Raw genomic sequence first — 23,833 nt, 5'->3', positions numbered from 1 at the left:
TAAATTAACAATATCTACAGAAATTCATTAGTTAATCCATTTGTATAGAAATTCATTAATCAATGTAAATCTATCTAGACAATTGAGTTCATACGTAAATGAGAGCTACTAAGAAAACCTATACTTTTAAGCTGCAGGCACATACAATTAGAACTAATAAAAGTTAAAAAACGATTTGTATAGCATGATTACTAGTTAAAAAATAATTAAACCAACCGATGTGCTGATATATATCTCCCTCAATCAAAAATATATTGCACAATCAGCCGTTAGAGTGGAAAGCCACAGCTAGATAAAGAAAGGAAACGTGGGATGCCAAACCTCCAGTCGGTACTATAATACCAGTGATTCCCCGCACTGCAGGTAAGCAAAAGTGTACAGAGAGAGCCCCACAGGGAGTAAGCTAGTAGCAAACTATATACAGTTGTCCCGGCCGGGAACTTACTTTAGGCACAGAGGGAGATGCGCACCGAACGTTTTACCTGCCGCTTCGGGCCAATTCGGCCGTGACGTCACCGAAGCTCAGTTCCTTCAGTACGGATCCTCTCCTGTGCCAAAAAGGTCGACGCGTTTCGCGCTCTTGCGCTTTCTCAAAGACCGCTTAGTCTCCTGGGGTTCTCTCTCTCTCCTTTATACTCCCCCCTCCTCTGCAGATTTATTTCGGTGCATTAACCCTTTCCTAGGTAGGGCTCTGATATAGATTTAAGGGAATTCGAATTAAAGGGTACCTTAACCATTTCCTAAGCATGATAAAAGCCATAAAGGACAAAAATACCGTTCCCCCATTATTTGAAAGAACGGTATCCTTGATAATTAATGATAAATACAATTAATAATAAAATATAAGGTCATTAATACATATATGCTACATATCTACTTCTCCTTTCCTTGGCTATATGTCCATTTTAATATTCCCCATACTGATTTCAATATGATATAGTATAACATCCACACAAGGATATGAATAGAATATCAATAATCTGTATATTCACTTCTCCTTCTCCTAACTAACCATACGTTATAGTGCTATACTCCCACGCTCAATAAGGGTGTAGCATAGAAGGAGACTAATATTATGCTACACCCTTATTGAGCGTGGGAGTATAGCACTATAACGTATGGTTAGTTAGGAGAAGGAGAAGTGAATATACAGATTATTGATATTCTATTCATATCCTTGTGTGGATGTTATACTATATCATATTGAAATCAGTATGGGGAATATTAAAATGGACATATAGCCAAGGAAAGGAGAAGTAGATATGTAGCATATATGTATTAATGACCTTATATTTTATTATTAATTGTATTTATCATTAATTATCAAGGATACCGTTCTTTCAAATAATGGGGGAACGGTATTTTTGTCCTTTATGGCTTTTATCATGCTTAGGAAATGGTTAAGGTACCCTTTAATTCGAATTCCCTTAAATCTATATCAGAGCCCTACCTAGGAAAGGGTTAATGCACCGAAATAAATCTGCAGAGGAGGGGGGAGTATAAAGGAGAGAGAGAGAACCCCAGGAGACTAAGCGGTCTTTGAGAAAGCGCAAGAGCGCGAAACGCGTCGACCTTTTTGGCACAGGAGAGGATCCGTACTGAAGGAACTGAGCTTCGGTGACGTCACGGCCGAATTGGCCCGAAGCGGCAGGTAAAACGTTCGGTGCGCATCTCCCTCTGTGCCTAAAGTAAGTTCCCGGCCGGGACAACTGTATATAGTTTGCTACTAGCTTACTCCCTGTGGGGCTCTCTCTGTACACTTTTGCTTACCTGCAGTGCGGGGAATCACTGGTATTATAGTACCGACTGGAGGTTTGGCATCCCACGTTTCCTTTCTTTATCTAGCTGTGGCTTTCCACTCTAACGGCTGATTGTGCAATATATTTTTGATTGAGGGAGATATATATCAGCACATCGGTTGGTTTAATTATTTTTTAACTAGTAATCATGCTATACAAATCGTTTTTTAACTTTTATTAGTTCTAATTGTATGTGCCTGCAGCTTAAAAGTATAGGTTTTCTTAGTAGCTCTCATTTACGTATGAACTCAATTGTCTAGATAGATTTACATTGATTAATGAATTTCTATACAAATGGATTAACTAATGAATTTCTGTAGATATTGTTAATTTATTTCAATGTTTACAATCCCATTATCTTTTTAACTAATGTGTAAATTTATATAGAAATGAATTAATGTTTTTTATGCACTTTTCTGATTTTTGATACACTGATTTATTGTACATTTTTAATAAAAATTGATAGATTTATTTAATACATATGAGTGTTTCATGAGCGCCAACTCTGTGGTGATTTATGGTTCTGTAACACTGGGGATTAGTTGGAGGATGGCTGCACAGTGATCACTGAGTGATTTTTAGTATTTAAATAAAATTATTCAGAATTTGTTCACCATAGCGCGGATATATTTTGACACGATGTTCAATATTTTACAATAGTGGTTACATTAGTCCTTCTGTCTGTGCGGTGTTGTCATACCGCTTGCATGCAAGAAAGGACCAGCAAACATGTTACTCACCACTAGGTGTCGCTGTTGATACTGGAGAATAGACACAAGCCTGATTTAGTTGAAATAGAATACAATGTAGGGAATGGTTTTATAAAGGTACAGTGACAGTTGAAATATCCAACTGCAAAAGTGATTTTAAGTGCTACACCTACAGAATAGGAATATCTGTTGCCATAACCTGCTGATTTTACTGTATATGGTTGTAGTTAAGCAGCAGTAGCTAACCTGCCATAAGCTGAAGGTGTGGGTTCTCCAGGCAGGATTATAGTAACCTATATCAGCCCATAGGCAGATAACGCAATCTGGCCTGATTTTTGAAAGCAGATGTCTGATTGGTTGCTTCAGGATACTAGAACTGGAGCAAACTTTGCACTTGTTATTACTTTACCACCAGGTTTTATTGCCATTGATAACGTTCCTATGAGGTAACTGGATACTGTATAGCCTTGTCGTGCATGTTGTAATGCTCTGATGAGCTAGGGGTTGGGCCGAATTGCAGTTCTATGCACTAAAGAGGTTAAAGGAAAACTATTCCCCCAGAATGAATACTTAACCAACAGATAGTTCATATTATGTTAAGTGGCCTATTAAAGAATCTTACCAAACTGGAATTTATATATCAGTAAATATTGCCCTTTTACATCCTTTTCCTTGAGCCGCCATTTAGTGATGGGCTGTGTGCTCCCTCAGAGATCAGCTGACAGGAAGTGATGCAGCTTTAACTGTAACAGGAAGTAGTGTGGAAGTAAAAGGCAGAACTCTGCCCATTAATTGGCTGATGGGGCCTAGCATGTATGTGTGCCTTGGCTTGTTTGTGTGCACTGTGAATCCTGTGATCCCAGGGGGCAGCCCTTAATTCTTAAAATGGCAATTTTCTATTTAGGATTACCCAATAGCACATACTACTAAAAAATTATATTTTGATGAAAACGGTTTATTTAGATGAAGCAGGGCTTTACATATGAGCAGTTTATGCAATTTACTGTATAATTATAAAGACCTACATTGTTTGGGGGTATAGTTTTCCTTTAAACAAAGCATTCTATATTCTAGTAAGGGGCCAGTTTATGCAGTCACATGGGCTGAACTGGATATTTTTGAGGACACACAAAACCCAAGAAGCGCGGGTGTTTGAGGGTGCAGTCGGATTAACGTCAGTGGAATGGGATGTGCAGCCCCCCAGGAGCCAGTGCTAATCACTGCATGGTAAATACAATGAGAGACAGCAGCACGAATCGCCAATCAATACAATTGATTTGCCTGTTATTCAGTTTATTTGCTTGCAGGAATTCAGTAGCTAGGCAACTGTTCTACCAACGACATGTTTTACAGAACGATGGGTTCAGCTATAAAATGCATGGCCCTTTAACGTGATCAGGGGTGGGGGTGATATGTATGTAATTAAAATCACCTTGACAAAGCTCAGCACAACTCCTACCTACTGCCTGAGGTCTGTGCAGCAGGGCTTCCATCATTATATTTGCCTTTGTTTTACCAGGTTGTACCCTGTGATGCAAACACAACACACAGTGACCCCGGCAAATTGTATAATAACCTTAACTGACCTACAGGGGCATATTTATTATAGTGTGTAAGCCAACAGCACCGGTGATGTTGCCTATAGCAACCTATCAGATGTTTACTTTTGTTTTCTAACTTGTAGATGACTGTTCAACTCTAATTGCTGATTGGTCGCTATCGGCAACATCACCGGTGCTGTTGGGGCACAATAAATATCCCCCAAGTGCCCTGTAATAGAATTGCATCAAAATCTGTCTGTATGGCAAACTAAACCTTAAATAATTTAGAGAAATGTGAAATTCTTTCTAAACACAACAGGAGACATACAAAATATGAAGGAAAGTGGGAAATCAGGCCCCTCTTGTATGATATAAATGTAACAATTCCTGGCAGCACCAGATTAGGAAAGAAGAAGCTGCGTTCCAATCACGGGCCTTATAGGTCAGAACCCTCAGAACTTTTTTTCATGCTTGCATTGCTCCCCAACTTTTTTTAAATTTACAGTAAATGTTGCTCATGGCTAAAAAAGGTTGGGGACTCGTTTTATAAGACATGCTTCTTCTACAACTGCTACCAGATTTGGCCCCCAAAACATTGGTCCAAAGTTGATTGATTGGTCCCTGGACCAATCAGAATGTGGACCTAGCGAGAGGACCACATCAGTGCACTGGTCCGTTCATAGCCCGACTGAATTTCTGGTCAGGCAAGCTTTGATCTTTGTCTGGAAAGGCCAGGGTCGGCAACTTTTAATAGGCTACCTGTAGGGCTACCTTTAAAGTGTTATATATTGCTTCCATGACCTAGAACAGTGGTTCTCAACATTCCTGATGCTGCAACCCTTTAATACATTTCCTCATGTTGTGGTGACCCCCAACTATAAAATTATTCCTAAGACCATCAGAAAAATGTTTTTTCTGATGGTCTTAGGCGACCCATGTGAAAGGGTCGTTCGACCCCCAAAGGGGTCCTGACCCACAGGTTGAGAACCGCTGACCTAGAACAATACTGAGGGGTGAGCCAAGTCATACTGCATAAGGACACAGAGCCCTTGCATAAACCTACACCTCCAGATCTCACATAACCTCAGTTGAGGGTCCGGGGATTGGGAAGCAGATATAATATGTACTTGGGGGGGGGGGCGGTTATTGTTACTCCTACAAGGGTGTTACCTGAAGCACGGGGGCTCTTCTTGTCTCATAGCAGAAATCAACCTGTCTGTAGATCCAGCCTGTGAACTCTACTGTCCTTGGCAGCCTATTGGCTCCTATATTTGCTTATTTTCCCGGTTCTAAGCGTTGATGATCAATGAGGTTTTTCTGTACAGGTCTGACTCACAAAATCTCAAACTTCTCCAATCATAAAGGTCACTTCACAAACACAGAGTTATGGGAAAGGGAAGAGGCCACATTATGAATAGTAACTTATTAGGCTGCAATATATTACTTATTAGATATAGTGGAATCCAGCGGTTTCATAGTGGGGGGCAGTTCTTTACTATACAGGTATGGGACCTGTTATCCAGAATGCTCGGGACCTGGCGTTTTCCAGATAAGGGATCTTTCTGTAATTTGGATCTCCATAACTTAAGTCTGCTCAAAATCATATAAATATTGAATAACCCCAATATGATTGTTTTGCCTCCAATAAGGATTAATTATATCTTAGTTGGGATCAAGTACAGGTACTGTTTTATTATTACACAGAAAAGGGAATCATTTAACCATTAAATAAACCCAATAGGGCTGTTCTGCCCCCAATAAGGGGTAATTATATCTTAGTTGGGATCAAGTACAGGTACTATTTATTATTACAGAGAAAAGGGAATCATTTAACCATTAAATAAACCCAATAGGGCTGTTATGCCCCCAATAAGGGGTAATTATATCTTAGTTGGGATCAAGTACAGGTACTGTTTTATTATTACAGAGAAAAGGGAATCATTTAAACATGAAATAACCCCAATAGGGCTGTTCTGCCCCCAATAAGGATTAATTATATCTTAGTTGGGATCAAGTACAGGTACTGTTTTATTATTACACAGAAAAGGGAATCATTTAACCATTAAATAAACCCAATAGGATTGTTTTGCCCCCAATAAGGGGAAATTATATCTTAGTTGGTATCAAGTACATGTACTGTTTTATTATTACACAGAAAAGGGAATCATTTAACCATGAAATAAACCCAATAGGGCTGTTCTGCCCCCAATAAGGGGTAATTATATCTTAGTTGGGATCAAGTACAGGTACTATTTATTATTACAGAGAAAAGGGAATCATTTAACCATTAAATAAACCCAATAGGGCTGTTCTGCCCCCAATAAGGGGTAATTATATCTTAGTTGGGATCAAGTACAGGTACTATTTATTATTACAGAGAAAAGGGAATCATTTAACCATTAAATAAACCCAATAGGGCTGTTATGCCTCCAATAAGGGGTAATTATATCTTAGTTGGGATCAAGTACAGGTACTGTTTTATTATTACAGAGAAAAGGGAATCATTTAAACATGAAATAACCCCAATAGGGCTGTTCTGCCCCCAATAAGGGGTAATTATATCTTAGTTGGGATCAAGTACAGGTACTGTTTTATTATTACAGAGAAAAGGGAATCATTTAAACATGAAATAACCCCAATAGGATTGTTCTGCCCCCAATAAGGGGTAATTATATCTTAGTTGGGATCAAGTACAGGTACTGTTTTATTATTACAGAGAAAAGGGAATCATTTAACCATTAAATAAACCCAATAGGGCTGTTCTGCCTCCATAAGGGGTAATTATATCTTAGTTGGGATCAAGTACAGGTACTGTTTTATTATTACAGTGAAATCATTTTTAAAAATTAGAATTATTGGCTTATAATGCAGCTATGGGAAATGGCCTTTCCATAATTCGAAACTTTCTGGATAAAGGGTTTCCAGATAAGGGATCCCATACCTGTACTACATGATTACTGCAAAATTTCATCCTGAGCAGCCAGTGGACTTGGGGGGGGCACAGAAATCTCCAGGATGATCACATCCGACCCACAGGCCTCCAGATGGGCAGCCCTGCTCGTAAAGGCTAAAGGGGTGGTTCACATTTAGGTTTACATTTAGTATGTTTCTGTTATTGACTGACCTATTATTAGCAACTTTTCAATTGGTCTTCATTTTTTTATAGTTTTTTAATTATTCACCTTCCTCTTTTGACTCTTTCCAGCAGCCAAAAACTATTGCTCTGGGGCTACAATTTTATTTTTATTACTTATCTTTATATTTTCTATATCTTATCTATATATTCTATTCATTCGTCTCTCTTTTACACCACAGCCTGGTTTCTAGGATTAAACTGGGCCCTAGCAACCATATAGTTCCAAATCAGAGTGCTGCTGAACAAAAAGCTAAATAATTAAAAAAAACTGCAAATAACAATTAAGGCAAACAACCGCTTTAAGGCATATATCTCACTGTGCAGTTCTTCCAGCCATGAATTCTCACCCTGACAGTGCATTAAGACTGCCGGGTCAATAGCTGGCCAGCAAGTGTAAGGAAGAATGGCAGTGCTTCCAGAGAGAAAATGCTAAAACCTGTTTTTTTTCCTTTTAATCAAACATAGCGTTTATAGAGAAACAAAACTGCTTAAAACACATTAACAAAGATGTGTTGGTGTCGCATTAAGAGCAAATAAACTCTGTTTACAATAAAGGTTTGTGTTCCATTGATTTTTCCACTAAATGAACAGAAAGGTATGTGAGTGTGACTTACTGGGCAGGCAGAACATTCCTTTCCTGCATACCTGCATTGATACAGATGAGTGCAAGCCGATCTATCGATGGTCTCAGTGGAAGCATTCTCACCGGGCTTTATAGAACCAATAGAACTGTGCTATTCCATCGAGAATGCTATGATGGAGTCAAGAAATATTGCCCCTTCTTTGTGTACACACACATTGGACCTTTTTTTCTAAATAAACTTATTATTTTTTTGCAAAGTCCCTGTGTGTGCGGCTCACTGTCTTTATAATTATTTTTTGCCAGCACCCTGGGTGTTTGAACATTTATAGGGTGTGCTCTGTTTGTTCTTGTATATATATATATATATATATATAGTGGGTATACACTATGCAATCATGACACTGTAATAATATGATAATTTATGGCACTGATCACTTTACAGCATTTGCTGCACACTTTACTGCAACGGTCACTTTATGGCGTGTGATGCTCTAATGATAATTTATGGCACAGATCACTTTGCAGCATTAGTTACATGCTTTACTGCAACAGTCACTTTATGGCATGTGTGCACTGATGTCACTTCCTATTTGCTGGTTCACTATGGATAAATAGAACATGGGGTCGGTTAGCATGGTTGCCTTGAGAAAGGTCCCGATGGGGACTGAAACGTAACGTTGGCTGTTCATTCATTTTTATTACACAATTGATCTTTTTGGAATATAACTCGGTGTTCCTGGTCTTTTTTTGGATATTTAAATCATTTACCTTGCACCCGAGGGAAGAGCTGAAGCAGAGTGCCACCCTGGGTTTGCTATATATATATTCCCTAAAATATAAGGGTGTTAGAAGAGATGGAGGCAGCTCCACAATCACACAGAAAAACAAGATTGCAGGCTCAACGATCTGTATTGGGGAGAACAGGTTTCTAAATATGTAGTTCAACATTAGCTTGGACAACCCTAACTATACCTATTAACCATTGCTAGAGCTACTGTTTCTATAACCATTTCCCCCTGGGGCCCTGGCCTTGCAGCAGGGATTGGGCCCCCCTTTTCTCTAGTTCTGGCCCTGAATGGTTGCATATTTGTAAAAAAAAAGTATAGTTTAATGCAGGGGTGTCAAACTCAATCACATAAGGGGGCCGAAATCTAAAACACAGGCTAAGTCGCGGGCAAAATTTTTTATTAATATACTTAGTAAGAGACTAAGGGGTATATTTATCACAATGTGTAAAAAGTGGAGTAAGACATTATCGGTGATGTCGCTCATAGCAGCCAATAGATGCTTTGCTACTGTTGAAATCTGATTACTGATTGGATGCCTTGGGCAACATTACTGGTAATGCTTCACTCCACTTTTTACACAGCATCATAAATATACCCCTTAGTCTTAGTTACTATGTGAGGAAAATGGAAATTGATCAGGCTGGATGGTCAGACACACTCACCAAGGGCCACATAAAACAGCCAGGTGGGCCGGATTTGGCCCCCGGGCCTTGTGTTTGACATATATGGTTTAATGCAACCAGTAAGCCAACTTCATTCTTTAATAATAAAAAGAATGAAAGGAACACTAACATTAACTTATATTAGTCGATACATTTATTATTATTTCCTGTTATTTATATAGTGCTGACACATTTCCACAGAGGTTTACAGAGGCTATTCATGATTCACCAGAAGGAAACCCATACAGACACAAGAACCAACTCATTGCAGGTAGTGCCCTGCCTGGGATTGAACTCAGGACTGCTACTCACTGAATTTCATGAATCCAGCCCAAGGGGCAGCCATAAGAGACCCTGTTTCCCAGCAGGACCTGACTTACAGAAGAGAAGACCCTTTCAATGCAGGAAGGTAAGGGTTGAGGCTATGGGGCTGCTTTACTAATCCACGAATCCGAATCCGAATGAGAAAAATTCGGATTGGAAAGCGAACATTTTGCGACTTTTTCGTATTTTTTGCGATTTTTTCGTCGCCGTTACGACTTTTCCGTAAATTGTCGCGACTTTTTCGTAACCGTTACATCTTGCGCGAATTGTCGCGACTTTTTCATAGCCATTACAAATTTTGTGAATTGTCGCGACTTTTTCATTGCCGCCATTACGACTTTCGTGAATTGTCGCGACTTTTTCATAGCCATTACGACTTTCGTGAATTGTCGCGACTTTTTCATTGCCATTATGACTTTCGTGAATTGTCGCGACTTTTTCATAGCCATTACGACTTTCGTGAATTGTCGCGACTTTTTCATAGCCATTACGACTTTCGCGAATTGTCGCGACTTTCATATTGAGGGCTCGGAAAAGTCGCGACAATTCGCGAAAAAGTCGCAAAGTACCGATAGGACCCAATAGGATTGTTTTGCATCCAATAAGGATTATTTATATCTTAGTTGGGATCAAGTACAGGTACTGTTTTATTATTACAGAGAAAAGGGAATCATTTAACCATGAAATAAACCCAATAGGGCTGTTCTGCCCTCAATAAGGGGTAATTATATCTTAGTTGGGATCAAGTACAAGTACTGTTTTATTATTACAGAGAAAAGGGAATCATTTAACCATTTAATAAACCCAATAGGGCTGTTCTGCCCCCAATAAGGGGTAATTATATCTTAGTTGGGATCAAGTACAGGTACTGTTTTATTATTACAGAGAAAAGGGAATCATTTAACCATTAAATAAACCCAATAGGGCTGTTCTGCCCCCAATAAGGGGTAATTATATCTTAGTTGGGATCAAGTACAGGTACTGTTTTATTATTACAGAGAAAAGGGAATCATTTAACCATTAAATAAACCCAATAGGGCTGTTCTGCCCCCAATAAGGGGTAATTATATCTTAGTTGGGATCAAGTACAGGTACTGTTTTATTATTACAGAGAAAAGGGAATCATTTAACCATTAAATAAACCCAATAGGGCTGTTCTGCCCCCAATAAGGGGTAATTATATCTTAGCTGGGATCAAGTACAGGTACTGTTTTATTATTACAGAGAAAAGGGAATCATTTAACCATTAAATAAACCCAATAGGGCTGTTCTGCCCCCAATAAGGGGTAATTATATCTTAGTTGGGATCAAGTACAGGTACTGTTTTATTATTACAGAGAAAAGGGAATCATTTAACCATTAAATAAACCCAATAGGGCTGTTCTGCCCCCAATAAGGGGTAATTATATTTTAGTTGGGATCAATTACAAGGTACTGTTTTATTTCTACATAAAAAAAGGAAATCAGTTTTAAAATTGTGAATTATTTGCTTATAATGGAGTCTATAGGAGACGGGCTTTCCGTAATTCGGAGCTTTCTGGATAACGGGTTTCCGGATAAGGGGTCCGATACCTGTACAATAAGTTCAAGAATGGACAGCACACACTTTAACGTGCAAAAGGTATATTAAAAGATCAAATTCATACTGTACACAAAATGCGACGTTTGGAGCCCGGCCGGGTATGAATTTGATCTTTTCATATACCTTTTGCACGTTAAAGTGTGTGCTGTCCATTGTTGAACTTATTGTATGTGCAAGGATATCGGAACCTGTTGGGGACGTGCACCACGTTTTGTTCTATGGCAGGGTGCTGTCCTATTGCATAAAACAAGTATATATATATATATAATATAAATCCTCTGTATCTAAATTCCACCCCCAAACTGGCCTTCTATGCCTTTCCGCATCCCCGTCCCTGTATAGTAATACATGCCAATCAGGGCTGTGGGCCGGACACACTGGAGCCGCAGCGCCTCTCCCCAGCTCCTGTCACTCTACGCTCTTGTTGTTATTTTCCTCTCACTCGCCGCTCTCATGACGTCACCGGCCCAGCCGCTTAAGACGGAACCTCCTATTGGCTGGCTGCTCCGTGCGTTTAGGCCTATCGCATGGCTGGCCGGCCCCGGGTGCCTAGTGACGTCACGCAGTTCCCGTCTGCTTTTATTTTGCTTCGGTCTCCGGAGCCGCCATTACAGGAAACGACCGGAGGGAGCCGAGCTGGAGAACATCACAGAAACGGACGAGAGCGGGAGGGACCGGACGAGCGGCACCGAGGGGTCCGGTCCCGGGGGAGATGAGCGGGGCTCGGAGGGAGGCTGCTGGATAAAGTCAGGTGAGAGTCCTGCTCGTCATAAATACACTGACAGCTGTGATGTCCAGGCGACTGTCGTCTTTTTAATTGGGTTGTGGTGGGGCTCCGAAACCTGCTGCGTCTGTCCCTGTCGCGCCTACAGCTCACCATTGGCGGCCCTCATACAGGAGACCGGGTAGACTGTAAGCTCTCTAGTCCACTGGCAGAGCCAGTCACTGGCCTGGAAATTCATCACGTGATGCGGATGTGACCCTGGGTTTCACTCTGCTCTTAGTTGGTGAGGAATGGAAACTGTAGGCTTAATGAGCTCCTCTCCCCATTCGATTGTCAGCTCTGTGGGCCAGGTACTGCCTCCTCCCTCCCCTTGTATAGTTTTACTGCATTCATACCAGTCCATCATTTCCCTTGGCCACACTGGGCAGGGCAGAGAGGGAATATGGCCTGGGGAGGATGGTGTAGATAAACATCTGTAAGATATTGTCACTGTATTATCCAGCAGATATGTACAACCTGTCTTAGTGCTTGTTATTAGTGATGTCATCAGTTCTGATTGGTGCCTGGTGATGTCACTTGTATCTCTGACTTACTGAAACCTGTGTGTATGTACTCCAGGGAAGTTTTATTTGAGTAGTAACAGGGTATATTGAGAGCTGCTTGCACCGGGGGTATCATTATAATCCTGTAGGACAGGGATCCCCAACCTTTCTTACTCGTGAGCCACAGTCAAATGTAAAAAGACTTGGGGAGCAACACAAGCACCATAAAAGTTCATGGAGGAGCCAAATAAGGGCTGTGATTGGCTATTAGGGGCCTCTATGCACCCTATCAGCTTACAGGGGCTTTATTTGGTAGGAAATCTTGTTTTTATTCAACCAAAACTTGCCCCCAAGTCAGGAATTAAAAAATAACTACCTGGTTTGGGGGCACTGAGAGCAACATCCAAGGGGTTGGGGAGCAACATGTTGCTCACGGGCCACTGGTTGGGGATCACTGCTGTAGGAGAAGGAGGTCATGCACCCCTGCCATGCACGCTATGGATATTGGAAGGCGAGAAGAACTTTTGCGCTGTGACAGGTTAAAGTTATCTAATGCTGAACTGACTCCCACCTCTCCTGACAACCTTTGACTATTTGGAAAGTTGAGAGTTGTAGTACTACACCTGTTGTAAGGCCACCTACATCTGGCCTGCTTCACTTATAGATAATGAGCTACATGTCTTGGCAGCCAAAGGCTGTCTGGGAATTCTGGGATTTGTAGTTAAACAGCAATTTGAGTTTGAGTCTGGGTTTAGAACACACACACAGGAATTTATGGGTAGGTATGCGTGTGTTTTTTCTGCTGTGGATACACCAGGTAGATCAATAAATAGGTTATCTGCATAGAGGATAAGGATTTCTGGGCCAGGTTATGGCTGTATAGTACACATGCACGTAGACAAAGGAAGTTTCCGACTGACTGGGTGTCTTGGGTTGTATCCAGGTTCCAGCATGCTTCTTGGTAATGCACTGCGGGTGCTCGGCTCTTTTCCATTTGCTGCCTTCCGTTTCCTACTGAGCCGAGAGTACTGTGTGCCAGGTGATCATTTGACTAATGATTGGTTAAGCAAACTTCAATATCTTTTGTCCAGCTGCACCCCTTAGGGTATTGGCACAGGGGGGTATTCAGGGTGTTTTGTTACCCAAGTGCCATGCGTGCCCTTACAGGTCTGGTGATTGCCATTGAAATGAACAAGGGTTGAAGGCGAACTTAACCCCCCAGAGAGGTTGTCTGACTTTAAGCACATAATCACATTGGTGGTATGGTTTAAAAAAAATAAACAAACAAAACCAAATAGGGCCTCCCTGAATCACATTCGGCTTTAGGTGAAATGGCGGTAATCACCAACCAGGAGCATGGAAGCCAGAAACAGATGCGCTTTCAGCATGCATGCCTCTGGCTGGTTATCTCCACAATAAAGTCTGAAATCGGATGTGCTTTGGCTGCCGACCCCTGCAGACAAGGTATAGGGGGGCCCGAGTGTTCCTTATTGCACACTAATGCAGCTGAGGGATGATCATGAGGGCTTTTCTGTTGTGCTTAATGTCAGACAACTACTCTGGATTTAGTCCTCCTTTTTTAGGGTGAAGACACACTGAGCTACTAGTAGCAGCTACTTTTTCAAGGCTACTAAACTCCTGAAAATCCCCTGCCATAGACAATACTGAGAATTGCCTCTGCTAAAACACACGTAGAGACCGTTATCAATAAATGATTAGCATTGTCTTTTTTTAGTAGCCTTGACAAGTAGCTGCTACAAGTAGCTCCATGTGTCTTCACCCTTAAGGTGGCCATACACGAGGCGATTTCGCTCGTTGTGCGATGAACGATTATATCGACAAACGATCGTATGGCGATCGAGTTCCCATACGATATGCCATCCACGGGCAACGATAATTCGGGAAAGATTTTGTCGCATCATTATCGTAAAATACCTACGATCGTACATCTACATACGATCGATGTCGTTGACTTCCGCTGCTTGCAATCGTGACATGCGCAGAGAACAATCGTTGAAAGACAAATGTCTGACACTCACACCAACTGGCAGATTTTATCGTTAAACGACCAAAATTTTTAAACCTGGCCGATCGATTTTGGGGACGATAATGTCGGCTCGTTTAGTGGGCCGACGATCGTTCGTACACCACCAACTATACGATAACTTAACGATAGCATCGGATCGTTCGGGAATCGGTCGTTTGTAAGTAAAAAATCGGTCCGTGTATGGCCACCTTTAACGGTATTATGGCTAATTCTGGTTGAGCATATGTAGGCCAAATACTAACATATAGAATTATTTTGGGACATTGAGTTTCCATTATGTAAACATGTTGCAGTGATGGGTTGCCTCCTTTATGCAGATTTGTTCTTAGTTATTTATACTTCAAAGGTCATTTCCATCCAAGCTACTCCAATGACAATGCAACTTGAAGAGCTCAAGCTAAGTAGGTAGAATTTACACTTAAAGGGGAAACTGCACCTAAAATCAGTCTTTTGCATAATGAGAGAAAATGTAATTCTAAGCAGCTTCATAATACTCATTTATTAAAGGTTTTCAGTGATTTTAAAGTTATTTGTAAATGTATCCACTATCGAAAGCAGTGTCTCATTGTTTATACATTGTGCACTTGTGGTTCTGACTTTAAACTACTATTAGCCTGTATGTCCTTTAAATGAAAAGGGGGAAAGTACCTATTTTTGGTTTCTGCTGTTACAGGTCACTGATGTTGACAACCAAAAAAAATTTAATATGATTTAGACTGAGAGTCTGAGGCACTTTGTACTTAGGTTTTGTGGTTTTTGGATTAGCAGCTCTTCTTTATGGAATTTCAGAAACTATCTGGTTGCTAAGGTCCAGTTAACCCTAGCAACCAGGTAGTGCTTTTAATAAGAGACTGGAATATGACTTGGAAAGTGTATAAATAGATAATAAAATGATAAAAAGTGAGCTTCAGATAGCGATAGGATAGTTTCCTTTGGCTACTGGGGTCAGTGACCCCCATTTAAAAGCTGCCTTTACAGCAACAGAAACACCAAAAAATGAAAGTGATTAAAATATGCTGTTGCCTTTCACTGGTAAAACTGATCTGTTTGCATTAGAAACACTACTAAAGTTTATATAAACAAAGCTGCTGTGTAGCAATGGAGGCAATTGAAATATTGAAAACTGGCACAAGTTAAATAATAGTTACCAGATAAGCTCTATAGAACACCATTATATTCTACATCTGCTATGCAACCTGAGCCTTTTCCCCTTTGAATGGCTGCCCCCACGGCTACACAGCAGCTTATTTTATATAAATTATAGTAGTGTTCTTGAAGCGAACACACCGGTTGTACTTCTGCCCTGCATTGGTAAATTATATTCGAATTATTTTGAAACACTTTCATTTTTTGGTGTTTTTGGGTATATATATATATATATATGCGCTATACTGTCTGGGTAGACCTGTTCTAGCCTGGAACTTAATAGCAACAAACTCTCCCTCAAAAACCCTTAACTAGAATGGAAACTTTAAACCCAGCAGGAAATTGTCCGATGAAAGTATCTTACTGGTTTGCTGGCGTGTTTCAGGTTACTGCTGGGTTTAAGGTTTCAGTATGAGGATTTAGGACTAAGGCTTAGGGTTGCTATGCGCATGCTCTACCCCTCCAGCCATGGAACTGCTGCTGCCATCATCCAGTAACAGCCTGTGACTGCGGGGAGATTCTGCTCTTTAGCAGCTGCTGGCATAACATTGTCTGCTTTATGGCTGTAAAATGTGGTTTTGGAAAGGTGTTGGCTATTTAGTACCGTAGTCAGTTCAGGCTTATAGATTAGTGTGCAGATAGTTCCCTGGCTGGATTTGAACCTGGTACCCCAGCGCTGCATGGAATCACTGCACCCCACATATATGGAAGCAGGCAGCTGCAGATTTTGCAGTCTATTGTCAGAGGCAATTCTACTTTGGCATCTCAGATGTGCAACTGCCAGCTGTAAAGCACTGTGGTCCTGTCTTTCTGTCTGCGTCAGAAAGGGTTTCAAGTGGCAACTGCTGAACTTGTGAAGTTGAAAAGAGAGAGAATTTAATTGATGTTCATAATATTGCAGAGGAAAGTAACAACTTTACAGTTGTTGCATTTCTTTGAATTATTTACCTTTATGTTCCACCCCTTTCAAAGTGAAATCTTAACGTCTATGTGGTTGCTATGGTCATTAATTATGGCAACCAGAAAGCATATTGACTAGACTGAGTAATGAAAAATACAAAGGCTGCCAATTGTCTGGAAACCTGTATCAGCCAGTCAGCAGGTAGCATTTACTGGCCAGGTGTTTCAAAATAATCGATTGCTAGACATAGACAGACAGATATATTATTATTATCTTTCTGTTCAGGCCTTCTACATCCATCGCATTGGCATAATGCCTGGTTGCTATGGTCAGTGAACCTATGGACCAGGTAGTTGTTTATTGGCAACCTGGGCAACTGCACGGCAAACAATGACTGTTTTTTTTCCAATGTCTGTTTTAGTTATCTGGCACCTGGACAGACTGCTTTGTGATCCTATTAGATTGTAAGTATAAAGGCCACACTAGAATGATGCTATTCAGAACAAGGGGCCCCAAGGAACCCCAGGGACCCCATAAACTTTTTTTTTTATTGCATTATAAATTTAATATAATCTGGCCTGCAGGCTGCAGTTCTTTGGTATTAGAGATAAGTGGGCCAGTACATGGAAACAGCTGCACAGCTCTGATCTGGATCATAGCAAATACTTTAATATACATAAAATAATATATTGTAAGGGGAGCTTGTGCTGGGCATCTTGCTTAGGTAGGGCATTGTAGCTTTTACTGACATGGACTGCAGGCAAATACAATGTATAATAAACTTTGTCCCTGTTTTATCCTGACCTTCGTATGGATTTGGTGTCGGTGTTTATTTGCAACATAATCTGCAGTGGGGGTTGGGCCTGCCCGCCCGCTGTCACTATATTGTTCTCCAGCTTCCACCCAGTCTGACTATAGTGTGTGGGAATGCAAGAATGAGCAGTGAGTCGGCATCTGTTCTGTTATGACATCTGATACAGGCTTGTGACCTGCTCTTATCTTACTCCTGATGGTGCCTGTGCCCGGCCAGATCTGCCAGGGAATGGCTCTAGCCCCTATTACATAGTCAGTTATGCCTGTGCCATCAATTATGTGCCCTGCCCTTAGGGTGGCGTGGGATTCTGTGGCCCCCTGTAAGGATTGGATTCTGTGCCCCCCTGTAAGGATGGGATTCTGTGCCCCCCTGTAAGGATGGGATTCTGTGCCCCCCTGGGGGGAATGGGTTGTGGTACTATGCCCTGCTATATGCATGAGATAGGCTAGGTATAGGAGACAAGGAATCTTCGCACCTAAAGGCTAGTGTAAATGGAATGCTGGGAGTTGACAAGTGGAGGGCCCCTGCTTTCTTATCTTTGTTGCTGAAAGGTGAAATAAACCCCCAGGCATCTTCAAATGTCAGTTCTAGGGTACAGTCCCCACCCTGTCACCTCACCCCTAGAGCTGCAGGATTAACCTCCCTTTCTACTGGCTACTGAATGCAGAGTTGTGCATCAGATTTGGTGGCTTCCATCTTTGGCTGGGTCTCTTCCAACATATTTGTTTTCTCATATTAATTACATATAATAATCTACTTTTTTGAATTATTACATATTTCACGCGCCTAGGCCTGGGGGCCTTTACTGGACTGAAGTGTCTGTTAATAGAGTGCCATGTATTTGTTTGTGGGGACCTGTATCTGGGCAGATTGGCTATGTGCTTTTCACCAGTACAGTTGTCAAGTCCTTATATGGGTTATTTTAATTTGTTTTAAAAAGGTGATTTTGTGAAGGTTTTCTGAATGTTCCCTAGCCTTTAGCGAATCGTCTGTGCATTGTAGCTGAAACATTGACTGCTCACGAATAAATGAGGGCAATATTTCCCAAGTCGTGCAAGTGCCGTGATTCCTTGATGCTCATCTCCTCCTCGGAGGAGGATTGTTGATTATCATAAGTGTTGCCTAGCTAGTTCTGGTATTTATGATAATAAATGATCACTCGGATTTTATTGCTGCATTAAGTTCCATTTTCCTAAACAGGTTTACTTTGTGGCACGCGTGTAATGTCAGTTTACATTTTATAGGCCGTTGTCTGTCTGTTAAAGGGCCAGTGTCGCCAAAAAATTAAAGGGGTTTTTATGCATTAAGTTTAATACATACAAGATTCTTGGAACATTGCATGCAATGGTCTCGGTACACTAATTTATGCCCCTGAATCCTGCTTGAGCCCTAGGAAATGTCACTTTGTTGGACCAATTGCCATTGATATCACATTCAATGTGAGATTAATAGGACCTTCTTTCCTGTGGTCTCTTGTATGTCTTACTCCATTTGGGACTGTAGACAAAAGAATAGATACGCTAAGACGGCTTAATAAAAAGGTAGAAATGCAATGAAATGTACTTATGAAATGGAGTGCTCTGTTTTTATCCTGCCCTCTTTAATGGGTCCACCTGTCTTGCCTCCACTCTCCATAGTGTCCGTATTGACCTGTGTTTATAGTAGGGGGTAAGTTGAGTAAATACTGTATTATAAACTGGATCCCTTCAAGAAGGGTGTCCTACTGAACGTTTTCAGTGGCCTCCATGTTTGCCGAAAGCTCCACTGACTGCTCTGGTGGTATAGTGGATAGCCATTCCAAAGCATGGTACAAGTTGGCAACCATAGTACTATTACATTAGGCCCAGACTGGCAATTGCCAAAGGGGCTGCTGTAGACCAGACTTTATATGGGGCCGTGTAGATCTGTTTTGGCCTGTTTGTACTTGAAATGCCAGAGCTTATTCTGAATCTCAGTCTGGACACGTATGGCACGCAAGAAGTTTGGATCAATATCGTTATACTGAGTCGCTAATCATTAATGGTAATAGGAAGCTTTGCAAGTAGCCCCATTGTATGATTTCAGGCAATACTCACATTCACTACCATTGAGAGTTGCTATTGGCCATATCATTTTGAGTGTCCCTATAATAATAGATAAATAATACCTAATACATAATGATAATAATATGGTGATAGTGTTGGTTGTGGGCAGCATAATCTCCTGGTCATTGCATGAAGGGCAGATCATAGTGTGATTTAAGTATTAAGTATGTCAATATATAGTAAATCTGGGATTACTTGTGTGTGTGTGTGTGTTTTTCTAATTGACACAGAATTTAGTGGCCTCAGTTGAAGTCTCCTTTATCATCCCCATTAGCCTCCTTTTGTGTTCCAGGGAGGGGTTATACGCCATCAGTCTAAGGGCTGTAGTATGACATTACTGATTTTATGGCCCTTCTGCTAGGGCTGCTCATGGAACTATCCATATTCAGTATATAACTGCATTGGTGTTTTTTTTTTTTGTCCTAAGCACAAGGTTATAACAATTACTTTCCTATAGACCCTGATGGTTGTCTAGACTTTGTCACTGGGACAAAATTAATAATCCCCATGTTTGTCCTTTGCCTCTGGATTTTGACTATTTTAATTACAATGGGTGAGGTGTGTTTGCCTTTCTGGGGTGTTAATAGTGCAGAAGTTACAAATCATCCTCCGTCTAACTGGCATATCCAGTTTGAAGTGTCACAGAGTACATGTATATATACGTACTAATATATAATAATATTGCAATGTCCTTTGTTTGCTTGCTGCTGGGAGTTGCATTGCTTTGTGACATGGTAACGGAATTATACATTACTTTAGCAGCTCCTTCATTAACAGACCTGGAGAAGAAATGTCTTCTACCAGAAATTACAATTACACTTGCAACTACATTTGCAATTTACACCATTGGCATTTTTTTCTGTATGTATATTGGAAAGTTTTACATTTTCTTCACTATAGGAAAAAAAAAAAAACATTTTTGGGTGGAGATCCCTTTTAACTGGCATCTGTTTCCCATGTCGTTTGGGAATAAAGGCAAGGCTATAGTGAGTGGTGGGCTGTGGATTGGCAGCCAGATAAGGATACAGTACTGCAGGCTTTCCTACACTAGATTAGCCCACAACAATCCTTTCTTTGTACGTAGGGAAAGCGCCCCTGAGAAATGGCCTTATTGTTGCAAACGCTGGACTCAGAGGCATTTTAGTCACTGCGTTGTATCTCCCGTCTCGATTATTCTTCTTGGTGCTAATGTTTAAATGCTGCTCTTTGTTCCTGTCTGTTTGTTATAAACACGTCAAGATGAACATGAAGGAAGAATGGATATCTCTAATGTAGATAAAGGGACACTTGTCAGAGCGTGTTATATGGTATAAATAAATTGCACACAATGAAATTAGTGTAAGAGTAAAGTAGACCCCTGATTAAAGGGGTTGTTAGCCTTTGAGTTAACTTTTAGTATGATGTAGAGTTATTTTATTTTTTCTTCAGCAGCTTTTCAGTTTGGAATTTTAGCAGCTATCTGGTTGCTAGGGTTCAAATTACCTTAGCAACCAGGTAGTGGTTTGAATGAGAGACTGGTATATGAATAGGGGAGGACCTAGATAGAAAAATAAGTTTATAAAAAGTAACAATAAAATTGTAGCCTCACAGACCAACAGTTTTTTTGGCTGCCGGGGTCAGTGACTCCCATTTGAAAGCTGGAAAAAGTCAGAAGAATGCAAATAATTTTAAAATTATATCTTAATCTATAAGTAAATAAATAATGAAGACCAATTGAAAAGTTGATTAGAATTGGCCATTCTATAACATACTAAAAGTTAACTTGAAGGTGAACCGCCCTTTTTAAACACAGAATTGATTCCGTTTTTTACGGTACCCATAGAGGCACGTGGTGTAACTGGGGTTTCTACACTCAATCTCAGTGGGGTTCAGTTACTGACACTGGGCAACTTAGTTTCTGTGCAGTACCCCATAGCAGCCAATCAGATATTTGCTTAAATAATTTATTAGCAGCGGACTTACTAAAGTTAATTGCTGATAGGTTGATTTGGCCAACTGTAAAAGGGCAAATGTGTCCAGTGTTAGTAAATGAGCTCCAGTGTCATTTTGACCATTGGCCCAATGCGTGACTTAAATGTGCCCATGTACGGCCAGCTTTAGCTAGTGGATATTAGGGCATATGGCCACCTTGAGATTTAGCCGACTGTATGAGTCACAGTAGTCAGGATTTCTAATGGGGAGACTTGTTTACACCAAGGCTGGCTTCAAAAGAATTAATATATTTAGGCTTCTTGGGGCTACAGCATCAGCGCATGTTTCAAGTGCTAATCACCGGACCCGTTTAAATAGAATCCACTGTGTATCTGAGTCCAAGCATCCCCCATAGCACTCTCAGGCAGACATGTGGCTTTTCTATGATCTGTTGGCTCAAAACTGAGCGCACACACAACATAAACACAACGTGAAGGAATAACACACAAGTTCACTAATAAATGTACTTATATTGCAGTTGAGAGTACTTGTCTATCTTTTGCCTCGTTCACAGCTGCAATTGAAAATGCCCCATGGATAACCATAGGGTCAGTGACCCCAGCAACTGAAATGGCATCATATTCTCATTGTCTGTCCATCCAGACCCTGACCCTGTTATGTTCATTCTGGCATTCAAACTGGCATTTGCCCTAGGGCTAATAAATAATGGCTAGTGGGAATGCTTTAGCCATGGTGAGCAATGTGGCAGCTCCAATCCTCCAATTAAAAATGTAGTTATCGAGAGAGCAAATGTTCTGTGCACCCACTCCGCCGTGCCCTCCTACGCTGCTGCCTGTTTAATGGAATAGAAATAGAGGTGAAAGCTTACTTATTCATAGGGCCTATTTCCAATAAAATCCTCCCATGTTTGATCCTGGGAAGTCTGACTGTAGGCAGGGATAGAATAATTCTGAGTGACGCATTAATCTTCTCTAGTAGAAATGCAGGGGGCAGTGCGTGGAAAGTCATTAGTGGTGTCATATATACGAGGCCTTATAAAGACATTGCTGCTCCCTTCGGGCTGAGGGTCTTGGGTGCTCGGAACACTGTTGGTGTCCGACTGTGACACACGATCCCTCAATGGCAGCTGTAGCGCGCCGCCCGCTGCTTTAGTAATGAATTCTAAGAAATTAACTTGATCTTCGGACACGCAGCCACTTTCATCTTATGTTTCCTGCTCTTCAACTTTCATTACTTTGCCTCTTTCTATTATTGAAGGCGCACGGAAATTAAATGCACTGTGTCACCCCATTTCCCTTTTTTTCTTTTTATCCTTTTTAACATTTTACAGGCTTAGGCCGTTGGGTATATGTGACCTTTAGTTGCCAGAACTCCAGAAATCACTCAAATTGCTTTCCATTATACATAGATGGAATTGTGTAGTTTTCTACATTGTAGGCCCAGAAATATCCATTAACTTAATCAATATGAGATATTTTCCAAGTGTGATGTTTGCCACATTTTCTCCCCCTCTTTATTACATGCCATTTGCCACAAGGTTTTGTTTCCCTTTAAGGCTAAGATAAGTTATTTTTATTCTTTTTTAATACCTGGTGTTGCTTCCCAAGATAATTTTTAGGAAATTTTCTGCCTTTGCTCGCTAACTGCTGCCTATGATTTAATCTCGCTAACAGCTCCTCTGCCCCTTTTGTGTGTGCGCCGGGCATGAGGATGAGCTACCCTCCTGGTTTCTAACGTAGAGGTTGCTCCTCTGGGAGAGCTGTGGTAGCGCTACTGGGAATTCATTCTTTGGATCAGTGTGTGAGTATGGAAACTGCTGATGAAAGCAACAGGAGCAGGGGTATGGGAGGCTACCCGACTTTTATGTGGCAAAAAAATAGCCAGATGTCAAGGAGGTTTAAAATTCCATCTGGACTAGGAGGCTTGTTGATGCTGTCCTCATCCTAAAGGCCAAACGATCTGTTCAGTACTTTTTCTGGGGAAAGATCTGCTCATTTGGTGACCTCGCCAAACAAGCCAGCTGTAAGGCTAAAGTCTTTGCACTTTATTTGTGATCATATATACGGGCAGATTCAAGGTGCTGATTTGGGTCCTTCAGACTAATTTGGCAACTTATCCGCCCATGTATGGGGACCACTGGCGGGCCTACCCTACTGATATCCGGTTTGATTACCCCCTCTAATCAGGGACCGCATTAGCTCATTGATGCGGCCCTGGCTTTTTCAGGTCCTGTACCCATTGTAATCCGATTGGCCCAAGGGCCAAACAATCAGTTTATTTCAGTATTGTCCACCTTAGGTGGGCATATCAGTGCAGATCTGCTCATTTGGTGACCTTACCAAGCAAGCAGATATTATAGTGTATGGCAGCTTATGTTTGGGCCCCCCAGATGAGCGATTTAGTTGGTTAAACTGTGTTACAGGTACACTAAAGAAGGGACCGTAAACAAAAAAACACTACTTTATAATGGCTGAGTTGAGTACATAGGGTTCAGTTGCAAATGCTCTCCTATCAGCTT

General features: G+C 41.0%; 1 protein-coding gene across 3 annotated transcripts in view; it reads left to right on the top strand.

The window, feature by feature from the left end:
- The first annotated feature begins 11,632 nt into the window (after positions 1–11,632).
- The window catches only part of zranb1 (zinc finger RANBP2-type containing 1), a 33,350-nt gene continuing 21,149 nt past the window's right edge, over positions 11,633–23,833 (top strand). Inside the window, exon 1 of one of the 3 annotated variants that reach the window (XM_018095249.2) lies at positions 11,633–11,876. The gene's annotated coding sequence lies outside the window, so the exon portion shown is untranslated. 3 annotated transcript variants of the gene reach the window in all.

Source organism: Xenopus tropicalis, chromosome 7, assembly GCF_000004195.4.
Source record: "Xenopus tropicalis strain Nigerian chromosome 7, UCB_Xtro_10.0, whole genome shotgun sequence".
In the NCBI taxonomy this organism is placed as follows: domain Eukaryota; kingdom Metazoa; phylum Chordata; class Amphibia; order Anura; family Pipidae; genus Xenopus; species Xenopus tropicalis.
This window is presented reverse-complemented; position numbering and strand designations above follow the sequence as displayed.